Consider the following 25,421-nt stretch of genomic DNA (forward strand, 5'->3'; position numbering starts at 1 on the left):
TTTTTTTTAATTGGCTTGGAGATATTATCTAATTTAAATGTTGTGTGTCAACGATCTGAAATGGAATGCTACCTTCTCTTCTCTGTCTACAACATTAAATTTCTGTTTACGACAATTTCTGTTTACAACATTACAGGAACCAACGAAACTACAATGGCCCAGGCCCATACAGACTGAATTTTTTGAAGTGCAAGCAGCAGAAAAAAAGTATGGCCTTTTGTATGCCTAGGGAACAATTCAAGGTCTTAGTCTGAAGTTCTCACTCTGCCACTCTCAGTGCTTAATTCTGAAAAAAAAATTCACCTGTCACTTTAAAATTTCAGCAGATCACAATAGCTTACTTGCACAAGACTGTAACGGATCGGATCAGAAGATAAAGGAGGAAAGGGCGAGTGGAGATAAGGAACTAGCAATAAATCCTCAAACTGTGTAAGGAGAGAGTACTGTTAACAGAGTTCATTTGAGGATCTGAGACAACTCAACTCATAGGTTTTCGCTCTCATCTTCATTAGATGATAAAATAGCACCCACCAACTACAGCCAGAAATAACACAAAGGTGTGTCATGCAGAACCACACATACACGTTCAATGTAAGAAAAGAAAGAGTAAATTACTTCTTATTGAATAGTATGCTATCTCCCCTCCCCCACGTACATAAATAAAAAGCAACCGTCCAGGTTTTACCCCCTGACCTTTTTCCACATCAGCTAAGCCCCGTTCTGCTTTTCAGCCTGTTCCTTTGTTACATAATCACACTCTTAGTCCATCCTTTCATTTCCTTCCAAGTGCTTTCCATCACTGCCCCCGTGTCTGAAGCTCATTCCACCTACTGGCGTGTGGATGCTGAAGCATTTACTGTCCTCAGCCCAGCACAGTCTTTGCTTGCAAATGCTTTAGATTCTTTTCATTGGGAGATAAACCAAGAAATCTGCAAATTCATACTTAATCTGTCATAGCCCTGTCACCCAACTCAATCCTCTCCAAACAAAATCCTTTGGTGAGAGGAAGACAATACCCTCGTTTCATAAATAATTTTTCCACCAACCTTAATCTGCTGTCTATGAATATTAATGAGTCTCATTGATTCATGTCTCCATTTTATGTCTGATATTAGACACCTTCCCAGAAAGCTAGCTGTCAAGGTTGCAAAGGAATCTATTTCACTTTCACATTAAATTAGCAAAATAAAAAAGGGTGGCTTCTTTGGCTTATAGATTTCAAAAAATACCCCTTTAGCCCTAGACTCTGATTTCTTTTACGTTGTTCCCAAATTACAGGGCAGTCCTTGCAGGACAGAGAGGTAGGTCATGTCTTTTTTGTCTGTTCTGGGCAAAAAGTTGACTGGTAATTGGTGACATAGTACGAAAAATTTTCAGAGACCCAATAAATGCGTTTGTTTTACCAATCTCCAATTCTTTGACTGCCTTCCCCCCCCCCATGATTTTTGTCGAGTGTAGGTCTAAATTCCTATGAGATTCTGCTTCTTTTGGCTATTTTTACTTTAAAATTTTCTCTAGGCAGACCACAGATGAAGAGGGATAGGCTGCCACTGGCCTATGAGAAATCCTGGTGAAAATTAAGAGTGTTCCTCTGACACACTAATTAGAAAGCAGCATATGCCCTTCAGGTGGACATTAGAAACAGGAGCCCCTCTGGGTGAACATTATCTCCGTACCAGTATCCAGGGTCTGGCAAGGGGACGGTAGGCTGCCTTTTGTCATCTGCTCCCTCTCCGCTGGGCAATTCGGTTAGTTTCTCTCTTGAATCTTTCACATGCCTCCCTTAGCTGGTTTCTCAGACCCAGAGTTTTTGGGGACACCAGGGACTGGTGATCTTCCTCGAATGCAATTTACTTTTTTTCTTCTTTATTCTTTTTTACAGCATTAATGTTAAACTCCTTATTTATATGCCAGGTTTTACTGAAGTACCCTTAATTCATCTTTCCATCTTTGAGCAATTTGACTAGGAATTCAAATGACATCCTTGGGTTTTTTGATTATGTTGTTGGTTGATTTTTTAATACATTCTTTCATATATTCAAATACTTGTTTGCTGATGGTATTATTTGTTGCTTAAATGACAAACATATGGCCAGCTGCCAGAGGAGCAGTGTTATTCAGGCGGGTCCAGGAAATCTGCTCTAGGTCTGACCATACCCTTCCTTCCTTACCACTCATGCCTGAAATGCTATCTTAAAGCCACATCCTTTTAGACTAAGTACAGCCCTGTTGCGATGTACTAGTTGAAAAGAACTAGGTAGACCATGTTGGTCATTGACACTTTAGTGAGAATTAGTTTATCAAATCCTATCCCAAAGGCAGCTATGTAAGAGAAGAAAGATGGATTTGGGTATATAATGTAAAATCCCCCTAGTTAGAAGCTCTGGCTAGGCTAGCAGTATACACCTTGGTCATTTTGAGAGATCCCTCAGAGAACAAGGGACATGGAAGTCATGTCCCTGCCTTTGCCATGTCTTTGTCTAGGGTAATCCCAGGGTAAATTAAGAGGTTTAATTTGGTATCAACTATTCAACAGTACTGATGTTTCCCAATGTGACTAAGGGTGGGACTCTCGATAACCTGTTGGAACAGCTGAGAACTCAGGTTCCTTCCTTTGGCTTATACCAATCACTCCCTGTTTTGACCTTGACCTTTGGTGCGTGTATTGAACTTCTTGAAAGCCCCCGGCTGGTGATACTGGCAGAGTAGGACACACATTTAAGGAATTCCCTTCTTATATGAACATGACCATCTGTAGAAAGACTTACGGGAGACAGGTCCTAGGTGCAAAAGGAATACTGACGAAATAAGGACTTTTTAAGATCATCGATCAAGTCCTGGACCTCTCAAAGTGGGCTGCATACCACATCGGAAGGCACAAAGCCATAAGTTATGTACAAACTAAACATGGTACATTTTCTTAACTGTCAATTTTACTAGATAATGAAAAAATTTGAATGTTAGTTTTAAATTAAAACAAGCTTGACTGTATTAGGGAATGGCATACAGCAGCCACAGGAATGTGAACAAGCACAGAGGAAAATGAATACATGATCACACAAAACAGATCTGAGATCTTAGAGATACTCTAGGTCTGTATTTTCAGAAATGATTATGTATAGAAACCTGCAGAACTTCAAATGAAACTTCAAATGAAACTTCAAAACAATTCTGTTGCTTTGTCCCTTTCCAAATGGATTCTAGAACACTGCTACTTCTCGAAAGTCCCTCAGGTGATTTGAAGGGGATATGAAGGTACAGCCATTGTTCTATCTATGACGTAATTCTCTACAGGATCAGCTACATAACCCGTGGGGCCCAGGGCAAAATGGAAATGCAGAGGCCCTGTTATAAATTATTTAGAATTTTAATATAGCAACAGCAGAGGGTTAAACCAAGCACAGAGCCCTTCTGAGTGCACCGCCCAGGGCTCATGCCCATGAGGTCGATCCTGCCCCCTAAGAGCCTGAAGGGTGTATGCAGTGCTACAGCCATCCTCGCAGAGCCTCTCCCCTAGGATGAGGGAGGAACCATGCCTTCTTCCCCATGTCCTAGTTTATGGGACCAGATTATAAGCATATACACACACACACACCTGGACAGGTAGTTCAGAGATGCCCCCTGGGAGAAGTGTTCAGCAGAGATTAAATGAAGGTTTTTTTCTAGTGTAAAAGCATGTTTGCTTCAAGTTGAGATGAAACTGTCACCTTTTGACTCTAACCTACATTAGCTGGATTTTAAATTCTAGTTTATGCTTTTCCCCCAAATCACACCCTCCTCCCCATTCCTACATAATTTCTCATACTTATAAATCCAGAATTGTAGACTCAGATTACTGAGAATGATTTTGTGATTTTTCTATCACAACTAAGTTAGCTCAGGTCCCTCACTGAAATGACTATGTCTGCTGTGTTGGGGGGTGGTGAGAACTAGGGTGGGTGCGCGCACGCGCACGCACACGCACACGCACGCGCACACACACACACACACACAGAGTAATATCAGAGAAGGGGAGCCCAGCAGAGCCTAGAAGGACTCCAGAAGCCGAGAAGCAACGTCGTGGTGGGGAGGTGAGGAGGCTGTCCTCTCCTGGAGGGGGAGCGCACACTCCATGCCTGGATAGAGACCTCCGGGAGGGGCAGGAGCAGACGGACTTGTGTGGTCCTGAGGCGAATGCAGGGAGGGGAGGACCAGGGAGCTCTGCCGGAGGAACGGACAGTGCATTTGTTCTCCTGATATTCGGCAGCCGGGCGAGGGACACGGAGTTAATGAGCCAAGGGGAGGGTGGGGTACACCAGGGAGTTCAGAGTAAGTGAATAAAATTCTCAGTACGTCACCTCTGGAATTAATATGCAAGCTTTCCTCTCTCCTAGGGCTTCTTTTTGGCGAGGCTGCTATGGAATACTTGGGGCCAAAGACGGAGCAAAGCCCCAGAGAAAAGGCAATGGTTCATGTCCCCAGGAATTTGCATCAGACCCAGCAGACACAGCCTGCAGGGTCAGAGAGGCGTTCTCCAAACCCTGGAAATCACTGGCCAGCCAGTCCTGATGGCAAGGCCATCAGCCCAGGTGGGTCTGCGGAGAGACCAGGTGTGGTCCTTTTATGAGGACCATCATTTCCCTGGTCAGCCTTCTTCATGCCAGACCCTTGGCTGTGTCTGACTTCTACAGGCTCACCCCTAATGTCTAAAGACTGTCTTTCCATCCAGAACTTTATGAGACTTTAGAAAAGCCATAGGATGGAAGACACCATACGCGGTTGGCTAAATACATAACTGTAGGCCATGCGCATGTACAGCTAGGTGATGACACAAAACAAGCCACAAACCCTGCAGGAGGGTTCTGGCTACAGAAAGGACTTTCAGCTCAGGTAAGGGTGGGTTCTGCTCCCACATCTGCGTAGCTGGAGGCAAAGAACTTAACCTCTCTCAGACTTTCTCCAAGAGTTTTCTTGTTTTCCCCAAATAAAACAGAAGTTGTATTGACTATGTGTTTTATAAACTTGCCTTAAGGATTAAATGAGATGGGGTAGGTAAAGGTCTTAGCATAGAACCCAACAGGTATTCAGTATGCATATACCTATATGCTATGCAGTAGGCATACAGCAAGTATTCATAACAACTATTATTAGCCATGAATCTTTTCCTTTCTGTTGCTCCCACTTTTGAGAATTAATGGAAACCTTTTCCAGGAGTGACTTAAAAAGGAGATGTTTCTAATCAGGTTCTGTTCCAAACTTTTAAGATGTTCTTGTCCTAATTTTGTGTTCTTGGCTGGTTTTCTATGCCCCACAGGTCTCCATCCACAAAAAGCCGAACAGGCTGGGTCAGAACCAAGGCCAATATATTCACTGAAAAGACAGATTTCTCAGCCTCTGTCTCCTGCCGTTTTCAAACATCACACTGGGAGCGTGAATTGAGACCGGAATCCTGATTTGCTCCCTGATCAATTTGGACAATGCTGGACAATGCAGTGGTCCCTTCTGTTTCTTCCAATGTGTGTCCAGCGAAGTGACCTCAGAATTACGTCTCTCTGAGCCACCTTGTAGCAGCTAGAGAGAGAACTCACACAGATCAGAACTTCTCAGGTGTACATGCCCCTCAAAAATGCATCTTTGATTGGCACAACATTGTAAATCAACTACAGTTTTAAAAAGCGTGGGGGAGGGATGCATCTTTGAGCATCCTGTTGCAAAGTAAGTAAGGACAATGAAGTATGATTTTTTTTTTCAACAAAGCTTTTCATTGAAAGGATTGTCCTCTATGCTGAGATTACAGTTTGCTTATCTTAGGGTATAATAATGTGCATTTTGTGTGTGTCAAGTGCATGCCTGGACTTGACAAAATAAAAAGTAGGCAAACACATGTTTCCCTGCATTACCACTTAATTTAAAAAAAACAATAATTTTACCAGCTCATGAAATAAAAAAGCTGGAAACACTGATATGGACCACCCTGGGTGTTTGGGGAAAGCAAATAACTTCCAGATTAGCAGCTACCTGGAACATTTTCCCCCAGACTGTAGTCCCATGGGCTTTTGTTGCATAAAATATTTCATGTCTCTTACACATGTGACTATGGCAAATGAGGGTGAAAGGAGCTTAACGAGAGTTCATAGGTCCCCAATAAACCAATGGTGGACTAGTAAGGAGGACAAAAGGTCAAGTGTGCTGCCTCTACTCCCATCCCTGATACAACCCTGCCTTTGTGCAAAAAGGCCTGAGTCCATTTGCTGTTGATGCTGATCCAGTACTTCCCAACACTATGTTAATACTTTAAAATTTTTTAAATGAAACATCTTTCACTAGAGCTTCAACTTCCACCAGGATTTGTTTGGGTTTGAAAAGATCACTTTTTTTGGTGGGGGTCCAATATTGTAAATTACTCCTCTGATCACTCTAACTAGCAGGTTCCAAACTTGGCTGGCCATGAGGCCTCACTGTTAATAACATCTCCTGAATTATGCAATGTTTTGCCCTATCCACTCATGTTTGCCAATGCTGCCTCAGCAAGTATTTCTAGAACACCCTGAGAAGAGCTGATGTGGTTCTCTGAAGCTTTCCTGGGGGTTACGTGATGCTGCAGCCAGGCTGGGGCCTTCACACACATGGCCCTGGGTCATGCCCTTGTTCCAGGCCTTTCCTTCTGAGTACCAGTCTCCCTTATCCTCTCCCTTCCCAGGCCTTTGTGATTAATTTCTGCGGCCCCTTCCTAGAATGACTACTTGTTCAAATCCATCCCTTCCTCCAAGGTTGACCTCAAGCCACATTTTTTCTCTAGGAATTCTAAGATCCCTAGCATACAAATAGCCTCCTCTTCTCTTTTTCTGCTGCACTTTGTAACCCCCAAATCCAAGGCACAGGTAATGAATGCTGCAAGAGTTATTTAGCTGACTGTCTTCCACCACTTCCCACCATCATACGAGCCTCAGACACAGGGACTAGAGCATGCTCTTCTTTTTTTTTTAAACTCACCAAAGCACTGACAGGGTATATTGAATGCAGTAAGTCTGGTGAGTACTAAATAAAACTGAATCGCCTTGAATTCTCACTAAGTTGTATGTGACTGATTGTCATACCTCTCCAGAATGTGTAAGAAAGAAACTTTGTTTCCACAATAGGAATTTTTACTTTAATCAGTCCACAGAGGGAAATAACAATTCCTGGACCTTCCAGGAAACCACACAGGATGGGTAGCCTAAACCACATTCGGGTGCCACAGAAGCATATGGATTCATGATAAGAATTCCCACTGTGGCCCCACCAGTCAAGCTAAACAGCAGCCCTGGCAGATTTTGCACAATATTAGCCTCATTTTACCAGCCATCACTTCCTCTTTTAAAAAAAAAGAAGAAGAAGAGTTAAAAGCAAGTAGAAAAAAAAATGCCTTTGAATTAAAATCCTAGCGTTTCTTTGAACATCCAGATGATTAAATGAGATCCAGACGAAAGCAGGAAATTTCCAAAAAATAAAACCCAGCCGGGGGTATCTGCATTCCCTCATGTTTCTCCGGGTAACCCCGTGGTAAAGTAAAGTAGTGATTGATTCGGAGAGAATTATGGTTATTATAAACTGTAATCAGTGGTGGACGAGAACAATTACACAGGGAGAGGGGGGAAAAGCTGAAACACGGCTGAGCAGTGGTCTGATGGATGGGGAAGTCATTTCCTGGCCGTTAATGACTGATTTTTCAACAGTCAGCACACAAGCTTTAATCCCAGAGGTGAGAAGGAGAAAGAAATGGCCACACGATGAAGGAGGCTACTGACGTAACCTTAACAGTTCTAATCTGCATACAGTTGGTGCCTGGCCCGGTCTGTCCTTGCTTTTGTTCCTGCACTTGCAGACATATCCCTGGGGGTGAGGCTGGGGCTGGCCTTTACCTGACAGACACCAGAAGGAGTTTCGGTTGCGGAGAACTCCCCTGCATCAGGGTAGTGGATAAGCGTCTGGACGTCCCAGCATCGCAGGCTGTTAGAACTAGTAGGACCACAGACACTACCTCATCCGGTCTGCCCATTTTAGAGATGAGCTCAGAGAGGTGAAGTGACTTGTTCAAGTCACACAGCTGCTGGGCTTGAGGGGAAACTGCTCACCCAGGACCAGAAGGGAGATCGGCCTTAGCTAAGAAGCGTGATGGGATCTCCGAGGGAGACAGCTTTGCTAAATCCACTTCAACTGGGCATCGGTTTAGGCTCTTTTCCTCTGAGACAGGTGTGGAGTTCAATAGTCTGCCCGCACGAGCTGTTACTGGGTGACGTGACAAGAGAGCTGAGAGGGCGCAGGCTTGTGGAATGATCTAACTTGGTTTACAGACCAGCAGTGAGTCTAACTTCAGACACAGACAAGGAGAGGGATGGAGGGAAGGAGGGAGGGAGGGACCCCGAGAGAGTGGGGGGACAGGGAGGGAGAAAAGCCCATTTATCTTATCATGCGCAGCCATAAAACAGGATAACTGATGGAAAGAGATTAGAAGTCATAAAACTGGGTAAAGCAAGACGGCCAGGAGTCAGTTGGTGACAGTCATCCCCCTTCAGAAGCCACCGACTCTGAAGAGCCTTGGAATATTTCTGTGAAGTACTGGGTCTCTCTCTGGCCTCCAGTGCAGCGTCCCCTAAAGCCGAGAAGATGGGCAGTTGTGATGAGCATGTGACAAATTCCAGTGGCCTCTCTTCTCTCCTCACACGAGGACAAAGTGCATCAGAGGAATGAACGGATCATCTTCTAAGAAAATACGACTGCCTCTGAGGCTAAATTGTGTCAGGATATAAGATCAGGAATGTCCAGATGCTGTTTATCCATCCTAATTAAATTTGGACTTCTTTGAGGGAAAAATACCTCAGTTCCAAGAAAACTTATTTTGACTTGGAGGCTATTTGGACTCTGTTTCATGAAAACAAACATTTTGATCAAGATAATTCCTGGATTTTTACTGTGAAGGTATTTTCTGAAGCAAATTCTCTTGAAAAAATAATAATTGAGTAATATATTCTATTCAACACTGTTAAATCATCTCAGTTTTTTCTCTGTCCCCATTTTTAGGTTCCTGAGATTATTTTCAATAGGATCAATTCCTTCTCAAGTAAATTTTACAATGAAGCTTTGAGAAAGTGTTTGTCCATCTGGCATTCCTTTCCCCTCCTTCAGGTAAGTTCATCTTGCTTTTTCTTTTTCTTTCCTGCTTTTTAGGCCGCAGGTGCGGCATATGGAAGTTCCCAGGCTAGGGGTCGAAACAAGGCTACGGCTGCCAGCCTACACCACCACCACAGCAACGCCAGGTCCAAGCCAAGTCTGGGACCTACACTGCAGCTCACGGCAGCGCTGGATCCTTAACCCACTGAGCGAGGCCAGGGATTGCACTTGCATCCTCATGGGTCCTCGTCAGGTTCGTTTCCACTGAGCCGCAATAGAACGCCCCATCTTGCTTTTTCTTGAGAGAACCATGATTCCCCAGTTCCGCAGAATCCTGATATAGCTACAAATCCCAGAGTGTCATCCTAGCCACCGGCACTCCACCCCACTCCACTCCACGTCACCCCAAGTGCAGAAGGGGGCCTGCAATCCTGATGGGCCCCCTCTCTTCCAGAGTGACTGACTTTGAAACAGTGGTCTTCCTTGAGCTTTGTTATATGGATGCTGACAGAGTGTGCATGTCTAATCAATTTGGAGAAATAGTTCTAAGAATAAGGATGGTTTTTGAGCTGCCAGTACTATCGTCCCATCTGTTGAAAAAGGGTAAGAGCAGGGGGCGGGGGGAGAAAGAAAACTTATATGTCACCCAAGCCCCTGCATCTAGCAGAATGTGACTTTTTTTTTTTTTTTTTTTTTTTTTAGGGCTGTACCTGCAGCATATGGAAGTTCCCAGGCTAGGGGTGGAACTGGAGCTATAGCTGCTGACCTACACCACAGCCACAGCAACACAGGACCCTTAACTACTGAGCGGGGCCAGGGATCAAACCTGCATCCTCATGGATACTGGTTGAGTTCATTACCCATGAGCCACAACAGGAGCTCCAGAACCTGACTTTTTAAATCCCATAGCCATGGATGTCCTGGTTCTGAGAACTGAACTTCCCTTTGTGCTCTAAACGAGATGGAACCGGGTCACCCTCTCTGTTACTACCCAAAGTCCTAACAAAGGCTGAGCATTTCTGTTGGGCCTGCTCTGATTTAAATTTTGAACAGAGCATCTCGTACTTATTTTCAAAACTGAAATATTTATAATGAGTTATTTTGCTGGTAACAAAGGCCTATATGGTACTTTATGTAGCAGAAAGCAAACCTATCTTTTGAATACAACTTGGATTGCTAAACTCAGTACGCATCTAGTTACAAACAATCTTTTGAGTCACACGTCTGGAAGGAAAGAATGAATGAATGATTGGACAGATGTGTTGAAAGTCTTCCAGATATCATCCAGTACCTACTGGAAGCCTTCGTCCTGCCAATGAGTTATTGGAGTGAACAAGTCTTTTTCCTAACCATGAACACAGGCACACACTCTACACACACACACACACACACACACACACACACACAAAGCAAAGCTGTGCTACAAGGATTAATCAGAAAAAAAGCAAAAGCTTTCTGAAGAAACTACTGGAATGACTGTTTTAACGTGTGATTTGAGGAAAAGTGCCCATCCCCCATAGGTAACACCAAAGGTGGGCTCAAACTCTAAGAACTCCAAAGGGATGCAGAAACCCCAGAGAGGAAACCCAGACACCTGGCTCAGCAGCCCTTCCCCTTTCCTCTGGGGCCCAACCTCTGCGTCATGCATAACAAAGCCCAAAGCTCCTTATAGGCTCCGCCCTCCTTTGGACAAAGCCTCCAGGAGAAGAGTGGGGCCTGCAGTGAGCTGCCAGCCCTGAGAGCTCTCCTGCGTGCTCAAGACTGTCGGTCAGGGCGTTCCTGGCTCTGCCCCATAGGGCACCCTCAGAGGGCCACCCAGCATGAGGGGTACTTGTCAGAGGGAGCACTGCAGCCAGGACAGCCGAGCACACAAGCTGTTCTGTATATGGCACTGCTCTGCTTTCAGTGGAAACATCCTACCCTGCCCTTCTTTCCCAGTGAAGTGCAGTTTCTCACTTGGGAGGAGAAAGGGGAGAGAAGCTGCCCTTGGGCACAAATATCAGTTAAGCACACTGTCACCGCGGTGGCACACAGCTTCTGCTCCAGGCAGGGCCTTCTCCATTTTATTCTGTCAAGATGGCCATCTTCACAAAGAGTAAATGGATTATTTTGCAACAGTCACTTAACCCCAGAAAATGAAGACAGACCCCGTCACAGCTAGTGGGTGCCTCTTTGTCTTATCTGTTGTTGGCCTCCCAGGTGTGATATATTTCTGTGAGCTTACTCGTAGGTCAATTCTCTGTACTAGTGAGCCTTTCAAGAGAATCATGAAATTATATCTATATTATATATAGATATAATAATAATCACAAAATTATTATGAAGATAATTATGAAATTATATCTGTAACATATATATAATGTATCTAATAACTTAGTCATAGACACACACAAGTATATACACTTGTTCACATTTATTTATATATGTGCATGGTGTGTGTATCTATAAAAGCATTATGTACACACACACACACACACACACACACTCACATAACTATCTTATCCACAACTGTCACTCTGTAAAGAGGTGTTTAGCAGATTTTTGAACAAATGGCTTAGTGACCTTTTCTGCTGATAAAAGTGAGAATGCTCATTTTAGAAAAATTAGAAGCAGCAGAAATCTGCGAAGAGAAAAATGCATACTTGCTGACAATCCCACTCCATAGAGAAGACTGTTAAGCTTTAGCCGTTCCTGTTTTTCTCACGCATGTGGCAGGGGTATCCTTTTGTGTACAGTCAGAATCGTGCTTTGTCCAATTCTGCAAACTGCTGTCTTCCACTCAGCCCTAGGGAAGGCATTCTCCCTATATCTGTCAAAATACTTTTAACCCTCCCTGTGCGTCTCTTCCCAGGAGTCTTCGTAAATAAGAATGTGTGATGTCTGGGTGGGCAGGGACTGGGCAGTGGGTGGCATCTCATGCACACACTGTCCCTTTCAGATGGTTGCCAGGTCTGTCTGAAGGAGCCCGGGAGTGGACAAGGTGCCACTCACTGGCATGCACCCCTCCCAGAACCCCCTCCTCGCCCAGCACCAGTGGTGAACCCACCGCTTGCCATGATCCCAAGGAGGCCACCTGCATAGCCCTGGGAGGGTACAGATCCCCTTCCCTAGGGATGGCCCCAGAGATGACCAGCCCTTTGCCCTGCAGAGGAAAGACCCGTGAGGCCAGATAGAAAGATGCCTGCAAACTGGAGCTCAGACGGGGACTTGGAGCTGGCACTTTCCATCTGGCCTCCTCAGAGCATCTGCACACTTAGTAGCTAAATAGTAGTCCAAAGGTGCTCATGGCCATTTGGATAAGTGATGGCTTTCTATGAGGTGTGTGTGTTATTCAGAGAGTGGCAGGGGGATGAGCCGCCTGGAGGCAGAGCCTTGCCGAGTGGCTGAGTGTGTAATGGGCCTGCAAAGGCAGCAGCTCTTGGCTGCAGCCGCAGGGCCTGGCTGCCCCACCCCCTCCACATCATCTCCAGCCTTTACCAGACCCACTTCCATTTGGCTGGACCCAGAAGCACTGAATTCAGAAAAGGGAAAACCAAAACCAAAACCCAGGACAAAGAACGAACAGGGTGGAGAAGCCTGTTAAAGGAAGATTTAGGCACAAAGACATTTTTATACTTTTTAAAAGCACCAATAAATTCCTTCTCATAAAAATGACAGGAAACCAACGTGGAATGAAAGGGAAAAACCTACAGAATCACCAAAGATACTTGAAAGCAAATAAATACAAGAGAAAGGAGCTCAGGACGGGTGGCATTGATGGAGGTGAGAGGCCTTTACTGGCCCAGCTTGAACTCAGCAATGCCCTATTGTAGCCTGACTCCAGGCCATCAGCACCAGCCCTCTTAGAGGCTGTGCAGGTGGAAGCAGAGAAGGTCAAGGTGTGCTGGGATCCCAGGACCAACTCAGTTCTCTTTTGAAGATCTGCCCAGTGAGGTATCTGCTGAGATCCTGCTTCCCACTCCTAGATCCAAGCCCAGGAGGGCTTCTTGGATCAGTGGGGCCAGGTAGGATTAGGTGCCTTGTTGAGAGTCTTTGGGTGCCTCTTGTCCCTCTGAGTCTGCTATTTTAGGATTGTCCAGGGGAGTTCCTGTTGTGGCTCAGCAGGAACCATGAGGATGAGGGGTTGATCCCTGGCCTCGCTCAGTGGGTTAAGGATCCAGCATTGCCGTGAGCTGCCCTGTAGGTCTCAGACGTGGCTCAGATCTGGCAATGCTGTGTCTGTAGCATAGGCCAGCAGCTGCAGCTCTGATTCGACCCCTAGCCTGGGAAATCCCATATGCTGCAGGATGGCCAAAAAAGCCAAAAAACAAAAAAGATTGTCAGGGACTCTGTGTTCATTAACTAGAGCCTTCTGTGTTTCTGTTAGTTCACAATGTACTGAATATTTCTCCTCCTAAAATTGCAAAACACTATTTTGTTTTAAAAGTCTACTTTCATTTTCTGTTCTCAGAGCTTAGCTGAATCTTAAATATGAAAAAATTGTTTTAAGATACATGTTATCTGGTTTTCCTGATTATAGAGGTAATGTACTTTTATACATTTAGGAAAATTGATAAGAGCACAAAATATTTACCCTTACTATTATTTGCAGGTTGTACGTTCTTTTCTTGTCTTGTCTTTCCTTCTCTTCCTTCTTCCCAGTTGACCTGGGATGGGCAGTTCTAGACTCCTGGAGCGTCCCTTGGGATGAGGCATTTCTGAAAAGTCCCAGGAGGTAATCTGAAAAACACAGGATGCTACGGTTAAAAATGGGCGAATCCTACCGTCTCCTCCTAAGAGATGCTCGGAGAAGTCCTGCAGAAGAATGTCACCGCTGAACTTGGTTTACAAGGTCTCATGACCTTATCTGACTCCGGAGCACTTTGTTTCACGTAACATATGTTGCCATCCTGTGGAACTATTCTCAATACACAGTTCTGAAACTGCTACAATCTCATGAGAAGTTTTAACAGCCTGCTGTCTTTCCTTGTGGCGCTGGCTTGCATGCTCTGAAGAGCAGCTGGTTGGCATCCCCAGGCCCTCATGTGATGATGTTAATTTAGGGGCTGGCCTTTAAAATACCATTGATTGCAATTCCAGTTTGATATATTGGGTAGTTTTATTATTGGGCCTCCTCTGACTGTTCTGTTAAAAACAGTCAGTGTCCTGTTTCCTAATGATTCTCATCATCATTATCATTAATGACATTTATTGAACATTCACTGCTTCCAGGCCCTGTGCTGAGCCCTTGACGTGAATTACCCTATTTAACCTCACACCAGCTTTATCAGCGAGACAATATTATTCTTCTCATTTATTAGATGAGAAAACTGAGGTTCAAATTGGTTAAGTGATGTGCTTGGGGTCAGTCATCTACTAAGTGGTTCAACTGGGACTGAAATTCATGTGGCCTGTCTGTTCTTAGCTATCATACACTGCTCATTCCAAATACCTCAGGTCCAAGGTTTGCAAACATCTATGGCACATGCTAAGATCTTATGTACTTTTCCTCAACATATTTATAGCCCTGATCTAATTACCTAGCTGACTGCCCTTTCTCTTCTGGCCCTTTCCTCTTGCAAGTATTTATTAAATTTTTACTAGATTTGAAACACTGAGTTAAATGTAAAATAAAAATTCAGTCTGAGACTTGGGCTCTTTCCTTAGGAAACTATAGTCCAACGTAAGAGTCCAAGAAATAAATCATTGATTAAAATAGAGCACTTATTTCCTCGAAAACCCAGAGGAATAGCATATAGATCAATGGGAGTCAGAAAGAATCCTCCAGGGAAGGTGACAAGACAGGTGAGTTTTAAAGGGTAGGTGTCCACTACCTGGGCCAAGGATTGACATTCCAAGAAGACAGCCAGGCATGCTCATGGCCGAGGAATTTTGGGGAGCCATGAGCTGGAGCTGGGTTGGGCTGGAATGAAGGCAATGGTGCCAGGCGAAAGAGAAATCAGGCATAGGGAATTGAATGAGGAGGCAGGAATTTAGGTGAAAAAATCATGTAGAACTGCCCTAAGACAATGATAGTGTGGGTGGACGAGAAGGGATAGAAGAGAGAAAGATGCAGGAAGAAAAAGAGGATCTGATGGACGTTCAGATGTGCAGAGTGAGTGAGCAATAAAAATGACCCCCGGATGTTTGCGGGGATGACGGAAGCGGGCACTGGAAAGGACAGAATGATGGCCTCAGGGGATGGACAGTACCAGCGACTGCAAGAACCCAGGGCGAGACAGTGGTGGTGGCAAGGAGCCTGTGTGTCTGGCTTGGACAGCCCAGTGGGTGACAGCGCCTTTGAGACAATTTGGGCTTTCATCTCAAGAACGCTGCTTACTATTTGACTTGTCCATTCTCCTAGAACTGTGAAACGCTGTGAGTTTTTTTTTTAACTTAAATATTTTTATTTTCTGTTCTCAAATCTTAGCTAAATCTTAAATTTGACCGAATAAGATTAAATATAACTATTTTTTATTATAGAAGAAATACATTTTCATTTTATACCTTTAGGAAAACTGAGAAAAGTATGAGATGTTTGCCCAGACTATTACTCAGAGAGATATATTTAGAGGTTGTATATTCTTTTTTCCTCTTCATTCTCCCCCGCCTTTCCTCAGTTTCTCTTGTATGTCTGCATTTTAGTCATTTATTCATTCATTCATCTGTTTATTCACCTGATATTTACTGAACATCAACAGACGCCAGGCACCGGGCAAACAGCCATAAGCAAAACAGACCCTCAAGGAGCATAATTTTTTTTTTTTTTTTTTTGCCACACTTACAGCATATGGGAAATTCCCAGGCCAGGGACACCAGATCCTTAACCTACTGCGTCACAGTGCGAACCCTTAGGAGCATAAATTCTAATGAGAGATATTCTGACAACAAATAAGCAAATGGATGTATGCTGGGTGGTGGCACGTGCTATGGACAAAACAAATAAAACTGGGCTTGGGAGATTTAAAATACTGGATAGACACTCGCCATTATATGCAGAGTGGTCTGGAAAGATCTCTAACAACTTGAGGCATTGAGAAGAGCCATGGAAGAGTAGTAGGGCAAGCAAGCCCAGGGAAAGAATGTTCTGGGCAGAGGGACCATCAAGTGCCAAGGCCTTGGGGTGAGAGGACGCTTAGTGTGTTTGAGGAATAGCTCACGACTGGCACAGAGGGACGAAGAGGAGAACAGTAGATGGAGACACGGAGGGAGAAGGGGCCCGATCAGGCTTACCAGGGAACAAATTCTCGGAAGGGCACACAGAGACCGCTTTAGGAGCCTATTTCAATATTCTGCGGAAGAGGTGACAGTGGCCTGGGCTGGGGGGGTGGTGAAGGGAGAGAAGCAGTCAGATCTGGAACCATTTCCAAAGCAGTTTGGAGGGATGTGTGAGGCAGGGGTCAGAAGATAATGCTTTGAATGGAGCTTTTGCTCAACGGAATGTATTATATTTATTTACATACCTGCCTATGTTTTTATATAGTTGAAAATAATTTTGTATCCTGCTCTGCCCCACCCCCCTTTTTTCTCTAAAAGCAGAAAACTAAAGGACGCCAAATGGAAGTATTTCCTGTTCACCATCTTACTTTTTCAGCTGCCCTCCCCCTTTTTCTCTTTTTTTCCTTTTGGAAAAAAAAAAAATACACGAATTAAGCTGTGCGTTCTGAATTTTGCTTGTAGGGGGACTTGGCTAGAGGCTGCACTTTACTTGAACTGTGTGGCCCGTGGCCAAGGGAAATAAAGTTTAATTAATGCTAATTTCTCTAACCCCTTTCTTTGCCTTTTCAGCAAAATAAAGCTACCTTTGGGAGAACTGGCAAAAAAAAAAAAGTTAAAACAGACATCACACTACTAAATCTAGCCATTGCTATAGCAAAAATCTTTTCCTACATTGGCTGTGTTTGGTCACAAATGATAAAATATTTTATCTTTCTCCTTCCCCTGCCTACCTTTTTTTTTTTTTTTTAAAGCTTGAACAAGTCAGTTGATTTTCATTCATCTTTATTTCTTTAGAAGATTTAGACAGTCTGTGAGTCTGTTTGCTTTGGGCTGTGATCTGAGTGCTGGGCTTGGCTGGCTATTACTGCAGCAGCTAGACTGCAGGGTGCAGAAAGATCTAGCAGGGTGGGCCACTCACCAGGGTACTCATTAGGGCTCATTTCTTGGCCTTGCTCGTCTGTGAGATTACATTAGACCAGCTACTTGGAGCCCAGCTACTAGGAAGTAATCTTTGCCCATTTCCACAGGTAACAGTTTTAAGTTTAAAAACAAGGCCTGTCCTTGTCGTTTCTACCTGGAAGACCATTAACTGCGAGAGAGTTTAAGGAGATGCTTTCTGGCCTCTGGTCTACCTGCTGAACATGTTCAGGCTACATTTACAAAGTAGTTGAAGTGTAGACCGAGCAGTGGTCTCCGGAGGTTACAGCATTCCCATGAGAAAATGCTCTAACGCAAAGCCTTAGAGTCTTTTGTCTGGATAATCATTTGAGAGAATCTAATCGGGTCCCATTCTCTCCTCCATTTCCTCACGTCCAGATCAAAAACCAAAGCAAGTAAAACAACCAAATGAACAGAAACAAAAGCCTCCACTCCTTGGAGTTCCCATCGTGGCGCAGCAGTTAACAAATCCGACTAGGAACCATGAGGTTGCGGGTTCGGTCCCTGGCCTTGCTCAGTGGGTTAACGATCCACGTTGCTGTGAGCTGTGGTGTAGGTTGCAGACGCGGCTCGGATCCTGCATTGCTGTGGCTGTGGTGTAGGCCGGCGGCTACAGCTCCGATTTGACCCCTAGCCTGGGAACCTCCATATGCCACAGGAGCGGCCCTAGAAATGGCAAAAAGACAAAAAAAAAAAAAAAAAAAGCCTCCACTCCCTACCCCCACCCCCACTATTACTTCCACCCTATTTTTAAAATGAGGAAGCCCAGGCCCGGAGTGTGAGGCTCACCTGGCCTGTGAACAGCACAGCCTGGGGCCTTGGCTCAGGAGCCTGGTGCAAAGGAGTAGTGGCTGCCATGGAAATCCAAAGACATTTGCTGTTTGGTTACTCTTTGGCTGTGGCTTCAGTTTAAGTCATGACCAAGGGCAGTGACATATCTCACTGGACCACTCCAGTGGCCTCCAAAAATCCCTTTATAATCTTTTTCCTCCTCCAGTTCCTTCTGGAAAGATCTGGAGCATTGAGAGCCGTGGGAGGTTGGAGTAAAGCAGTGGAAGCTCAGAGCCTCACAGAGATGAGGCCAAGAGCTGTGACACGGGGTTGCCTTCAGTAGGAGAATTTGTTTATGAGACCCCATTCCTGCTGCTGGTGGGAAATACTTGATCTTCTCACTTCTGATAATAACAGCTTCTTTGAATATTATAATATAATAGGAATATTATTTTCCTTCTCTCCCGGGCCTCCCCTACCTCCTCCTGCACCAGGAGGCACCTTGGTTAGTTGCAGAGAAAACCCATGTATCCTCCTGGCATTGGGATATTCTCTAGGACTTTGGTGAATCTGTCGCCCAGTGCTTAAGGCTGAGGAATCTACCTGAGACCAGGTGTGCCACAGCCTGACAGTCCTCTCATCCTCCACAGAACTGCTTGAGGGTCCTTAGGACATGGCAGATGTTTTCCTGAAGTGTGAGTGATCCAAAAGACCAAAGCAAGACTCAGGTGCCTTTAAAGCAACATTTATAAATAAAGTCAAGTGTTTTCACTTCTGCTATATTCAGTTGGTCACACAATCAAACCTTGGTGCGTTGTGGGAGGAGCCTATATAAAGGTACAAATGTGAGGAGACAAGGCTCACTGATGTCCACCTCGGAGGCTGGCTTCCATGGCAACCGAGGTGTGTATGCTTTAAGATGGAAGGAACAGGTGACCCAGCAGACAGTTTACAGAAATCCGTGTACCATCACCAAACTCACGGCTCTGTCAGTGCAAGTTGCAATAACATATACACTCTGGAGAGGACTTAAAATCAGGAGGAACTCAAATGTTTTTCATGTGGAAATACTCTTACAGCCTCTTCATGTTCCTTAGTCTTAGAATTACAAATAACCCCCCTCTGTCATTTTTGCTATGCCAGATGTAAATATTTAGAAATCCATTCTTGGAAAGCATCTGAGAGGGTAATAGGTCTAAGTGTCACTTAGTACCACCATCTCAGCCAAGGCATCCTCTAGACATCAACCTTGTTATTTAGTAGGTGGTCTGTCATTGCGACTTACTGGGAGAAGAAAAGGAGGACCAGGGGAGCCATGAGGCCCTTCCTTCCACAGTCTTTATTTTAAATAAAGATCACCCTCATTTTTAGTAACACACATTATGCAGTGTGGTTTATACTCACGGAATGTTACCATGTTAGAACCAGAGGAGATTTTAGCAATCATGCATTCCAGCTCCATTCTTTCACTGGGGAGGAAGCTGATGCCCTAACTGGTGAGGAGATTTGTTCATTAGCAGACAGCTTATGAGAAGTAAATCCAGAATTAGAATCCAAACTCTTGAATCCCAGTCCGCTGTACTTCCTACTACACCAAGGTGTTTCTAAATCTTCTCATTTCAGACATTTTCTGATGGAAGATGTTCTGCCCTTATCACAAGTTTTCTAATGTTGATAATTCTTTTTTTTTTAGAAAGTCATCATTAATTCTTTGGGCATTGAAGTCTATTTTGAGAATTCAGTGACAGGTACGTGCTCACTTCCAGATACGTGCACATGCTCATAAACACACAGCATTTGGTGTGCAAATCCAGGGGATTTGGACACCTGAATACTATCCTAGGGGAAGGAGCAAGTCAAGTCAAAAAACTCTGTTTAAAAGTTTATTTATAAATGTTGCTTTAAATATTAATGTGTTCTGCACTTCCAAAATTATACTGTAAAAATATTCTTGATGGGTTTTGTTTCCTCGGCATTTAAATAACATTCTGATTTAGATTATGTTTCCTCTTTTGGAAGCTGCATTATCTTTTGGCCTCTTCACTTGCAGCGATTTTTCCTCAAGGCTGAAATGCTTCTTAATGCATCTTCCAAAGTGTTCTATTTCAGGTTTATCCTGGTCTAGGAAGGCCGCCTTTATTTTATTTAATTGAGAATACTTTTGTTTTATAGATTACTTGATATATGCAAGAGTGTGAGGTTAAATCCACCACCTACAGACCTTCCCCCACTGTGCATCAGGCATTATTTCATCAGCACATGACAATTCCAATCGGAATTCAAAGCTTGTAGTGACAGCTTGAGTCTGCAGGGTCATGTTTATCACCTAACAATCCAGAAATAGGCCGCTCTGGGTTGTCCATTTAGGTCATGCATTCTGCCACTCAACTAGATGACAATTTCCTATCTTTCACATTTTCCTCCCTCCTCAAATTCCAATGCCCCTTCCCTCATCCTCATCTCAAATGAACGCCTCATTTTCTATTTCACTAACAAATGGAAGCAATCTGAAGAGAACCTTCACAGGCTCCTATCACCATATCCTCCCATCTCTCCGCACCTATACGGTGGGTACCACGTGCCCTCTGGTTAGGATGAGTGAACTGCCCAAGGTCAATCCCTCCACTCAGGCACTAGGTCTTATTCCTTCTCTCTTGTTCAAGGACACAGCTCCATCAATCTCCTCTTCTTTACTCAAGCGTCAGCTCTTCTCTCTATACTGACTTGATCCCAGCAGTATGCAAGCTCTCCACCGTATGACAACTGTCACCTCTCTACTGTACAACAGAGCAAAGAACACGCTCCTGATCTCAGATCACCTTCGAGCGATGGTCAGATTTCTCTGCTCTCAGTTACAGCAAAACTCCTTGAAAGAGTTTTCCCTACCATCACGTGGCCCTTTCTGCTCCTCTCATTCTCTTTTGCATCCATTCCAAACCAGGATTTCACCCCCACCACTCTGCGGAAACAGCTCTGGTCAAGGTCGCCAGCGACCTTGGTTAATAACCAATATGTTGGTTATTAACACAACTACTCACCCAGCCTCAGGTGTGCCATCCATTGCCCCTCTGAGACCTATGCCCACACTTCCTATTTGTAAAATGCTCAGGCTATCACATATGGAAAGAAAGCAATTTTACCTATGTGTTTCCCAAGTTTGATAATGCTGTGTGTCTAACCTCAAAGTTGTACCATGAGTTTTATGAGATAATTAGGCCCATTCAATTGAAAATATACAATTTTTCCTAGATCTATACCCAGAGAGGGGCACACCAGCAAGTATCTAGTAACTTTGTACTGTTTAGGCAAAGCGGTAAAATAACTGCTTCTCCCCCAGCCCCCACCCTCTTGGCCTCAGTTGGAGCAATTTGGCCTTGAAGGATGGGAGCGGTGGTCTCAGTGTTTGCTTTCCCTTTGCCTGGGGAGAAGGGCCCAAGGTCTAGAATGTCACATATTTTACTTCAAAGGAAATGCACAGCATGAGGGTGGAGTTTCAGGAGCCAAGCAAGCTGCACCCTGTCTCAACAGACAGCAATGGTCTCTCCTTGGGCCCTGGAGCAGATGACTGCACATCAGACCCCAGGGGAAGCTCAGACAGACCAGACAGTGCTGGTGGACTCTAGGGGGTGGGGAAGGCATTCCTAATAGATCTACATTAGAAAGGGCTGCCTTATAAGTGACTCAGGATTTATTGCCCTGGGATATATATGTCTTCCTCACCAACCAGGAAGAGGGGGGAAAAAAGTTCTCAATCCATCTTTTAAGAACTCAGACTATTTCTTCTTTGTCTCCTGGTGAGGCATTCTCCATTCTATCTCCTTCCAGAATGAAAGGTTCATTTATTTCCCTAGATAAGGTCTGAATAAGGGCAAGATATAATTTAAATGCAGTCAGGCTTAAGATAAATCAGTCATAAAGAGGCAATTATTTTATATTAAATCTGTGTCCTTTCTCAAAAGGAATTTGTATTTATCAATTAACTCATTTTCACCATTTAATTTTTCTAAAGGAGATCATGAACTTAAAAAAAATCATGTTTTTTTTCTATTTGTAGAAAGATTTAGATAACTGGGAGGCTCATATCATGTTATAGTTATCTTTTCCATCAACATTTTCTAAATACTGAGAAGTGCTATAAATCTCATTTTTAATTTAAACATTCAAAAGCTCATGCTACATTTTTGTCATACTTCTAGTAACAGGAATGTACAGCAGTCAACTGAGCTCAGCAAATAGTCAAGTGTCATTCGCAGTCAGACTTGAGTTTGAATTTCAAGCCTGCAATGCAAGATGTAGGACTCGCTACTTAATCTTACAAAAGTTTCAGTACCTTCAACCAGAAAATGGGGATATAATGACATGTAATTGTAGTGAAAGGCTACCGGTTTTGCCTATCTATCATGTCTTTTCTTTTCTTCTGGACCAAGTCATTTCCTTTTTTTTAGCAACTGTCCCTCCCCTGTTCTTGGTGCATAAAGTGCCCACCTCCCTCTAGGCTTGGGGTTGGACACATGACTCAGAACTGCCAATCAAGGCACCTGCTTTCTTTGCCTATAGTGACAGGTGACATGTATGTGCTCTAAACTGGAGCAGTGACTTCTGCTAATGCTACTGGAAAATCAGTATACTCTCTTCACAAATAGAGTTAAATGGATAGAATGCAAACCTAGGGTAATGGGTGCCTATTTTGGCTACCCTGTAAGGAAACCTTCTTGAGAATGAAAACAACAAAGAGAAGAGCAAAGTCAAAACAAAAAAAACAAACAAACAAAATTAAAATGAAGAAAGCCACTCTCCCAGAGATATGATTTGTGTTGCTGGCTCCAACTATGCCCAAAGCTCAGTTCAGCTCTGGATTTCCTAATTGTGTAAACCAAAAAATTCTATCTTTTGAAAAGCAGTTTAAAGAGGTTTTCTGTCTCTTGCAACCAAAATAATCTTGAATACTACAGATATTGACACCTGGAGGTGGGGAGTTGCCAGGGATGAATATAAAATATGAACTTGGTTAAGTCAGGATGGGGATGCAGTGCTAAGCCTTCCATTTCTCCTGGATAGAAAGTTGGCAGAACCTGCAATGTGGTAACAGAACTTACTGTTGCAGGCATTAGCAGCTCATCTAGCATTTGCAGCTCTCTGCCTTGCACGCACAGGTTAGAACTGAATTTTCTGGTTCCTGTGGCTGGGTGGGGCCATGTGACCTACCTATTCTGACCAATACATTTTGAGCAAAAGTGAGCTCTTAATTGTTAGTGGAAGATTTTCCTGAGCACAACTTGCCCTTATCATGGCAAGACATACTGCTCAAGAAGTGGACTGTTCCATCAGCCAGAATTCCTCAGTGGGGTGCCCCCTATTGACCAGCAAGTGGCATAGAGCATGAGAAAGAATCAGAACTTAGTAGTTGTCAGCCACTGAGATTTTGGAGGTATTGATTAATATAGTGTAATTTAGTCTTCCCTGGCCAATGAGCTTACTGTATTTTGTGGTTTAAACCATATTACTTTCACAGCTCAAGCCCTAAGAGGCTTGATAGGAAATGTCTGGATTATATTTTGCAGGCTTCAGTATGGCCTGACAAGAAAGACAAAAGCTTTCCTACAAGCTGACCCATCTGAAAGCATGGTGGAATTAAATCCAACTTTCTTAGGTGAGGCCTTGTTAGCCTGCGGTCAGCAGGCCTAGGTGACTGCAAGTCAGCCATTCACCAGCTTGAAGGCTTGGCAAAATCTGATCCTCTTCCCCAAGTCACAGTGCCAGCAGAAGCAGGAAAAAACACTGGAAACTTGGGGAGATGAGAGTAGGATCTGGGAAGATCCCAATCCCTCGTTAGGCTCCCAGCTGACAAAAGATGTGACTGTTAAATTTTACTCTGCCAAGTCCTGCACTGGACCAGCTTCTGGACACGAGGGCAGATGGCTGTGCCGCCCCACTGTAGCTATTGCTTAGCAATCCTCAGGGGCAGAGGCCAAAATGAGACCACAGGAGCACATTGCTAAGGGACGGAAGCTTTGAGGTCTGGGTCTGTATTCAAGACACCATCACTCAGGCGAGCTTTGGTTAAGCAACATGACAGAGGTGTGAAAAATCTTGGGCTTTGCGGTCAGTTGGCTGAATTCTACCCCACTGTCACTAGCTGTGTGACTTTGGGCAAGTTATTTAACTTCTCTCTGCCTCTATCTCCTTCCCTACAAAAGAGGGGCAATAATACTATTTACTTCATGTGGGTCTTTCAAAGATTTAGTTAAGACAGTCTCTGTAAAGGGCTAAGAATAGTGCTTGAACTTAGAAAACACTCAGTAAACATGTTCATGCATGAGATAATGGACAGGTAGTTTTCAGCAGTAGAACTGACAGAGAAATCTCGGCTTGGCATTCAAAAGCCTGTAATTGCTCAGCACCTAAGTGGAGGACCCCCAAACTCATACTAACAGGAAGTGGGCAATCCAGGAATGACTGCAACCTCTGGAAGGGAGCCTCTTCCCTAAAAACCTCTCATATGATGCCATGCTGGACAGTATACAGAAGGGAACCTTCCAGAGAGCAGAATTGGTGGCAGCCAGGTTGGCTGGGCACAGAGCTCACTCCACTGCCAGGGTAGCCTGGACAGGCCACTCTGGTCCAGCACGAGATAATGCCAGTTTTAAATAGTGGCCCTGTATGTTGTTTCACTTTTTTCCTTTCTCATGTGAAATATGTTTATTGTAATTACTCTGTTTTTCTTCTACCACTGAATGGTGGGTGTGATTTAGATTTGCAAAGGTGGGGGCCGGAGCTGAGCTTGGTGATAAGGGTCAGAGAGAATAGAACTGCTCTGATTAACAGAGGGAGAGAAACACATGTCCCTTTCCTGGGCATGGAAAGGCACTGAGAGGCTTGCAAGATAATGTGAGGCCACAGACAAGTATAGGGGATAAAGTCATCCTTAAAAAATCTCTGGGGGTGGGCAGAAGACAAGCATCAGGGAAAGAGGGCGGAAATAAGAAATAGGTTGCCTACAGAAGTTCCCATTGTGGTGCAGCGGAAACAAATCCAACTAGGAACCATGAGATTGTGAGTTCAATCCCTGGCTTTGCTCAGTGGGTTAAGGATCCGGCGTTGCCATGAGCTGTGGTGTAGGTCACAGACAAGGCTCAGATCTGGCATTTCTGTGGCTGTGAGGTAGCCTGGGAGCTGTAGTTCCAATTAGACTCGATTCCACCCCTAGGAACCTCCATATGCCGCAGGTGCAGCCCTAAAAAAGACAAAAAAAAAAGAAAGAAAAAGAAAGGAAATAGGTTGCCTACGAATTACTTGGAAACGGTTCACGTGCTGCAATGAAACCCCACTTAGGCCTCCTCACAACTTCTGATGTGTTCGCGGAGACTAATGCCCTGGCGAGCAGA

General features: G+C 44.2%; 2 long non-coding RNA genes across 2 annotated transcripts in view; one reads left to right on the forward strand and one right to left on the reverse strand.

Annotated features, from left to right (window-relative positions):
* Positions 1 to 14,187, reverse strand: part of LOC125117534 (uncharacterized) — a 79,673-nt gene extending 65,486 nt beyond the window's left edge. Inside the window, exon 1 of the long non-coding RNA XR_007132646.1 lies at positions 13,703 to 14,187. This is a non-coding gene — a long non-coding RNA (uncharacterized LOC125117534). The remainder of the gene's footprint in view (positions 1 to 13,702) is intronic.
* LOC125117535 (uncharacterized) lies at positions 3,997 to 7,048 on the forward strand. The gene is made up of 3 exons (XR_007132647.1): positions 3,997 to 4,070; positions 4,374 to 4,568; positions 5,294 to 7,048. It is a non-coding gene; the product is annotated as an uncharacterized LOC125117535 (long non-coding RNA).
* Positions 14,188 to 25,421: the final 11,234 nt, after the last annotated feature.

Source organism: Phacochoerus africanus, chromosome 16, assembly GCF_016906955.1.
Source record: "Phacochoerus africanus isolate WHEZ1 chromosome 16, ROS_Pafr_v1, whole genome shotgun sequence".
NCBI classification, from domain to species: Eukaryota; Metazoa; Chordata; class Mammalia; order Artiodactyla; family Suidae; genus Phacochoerus; species Phacochoerus africanus.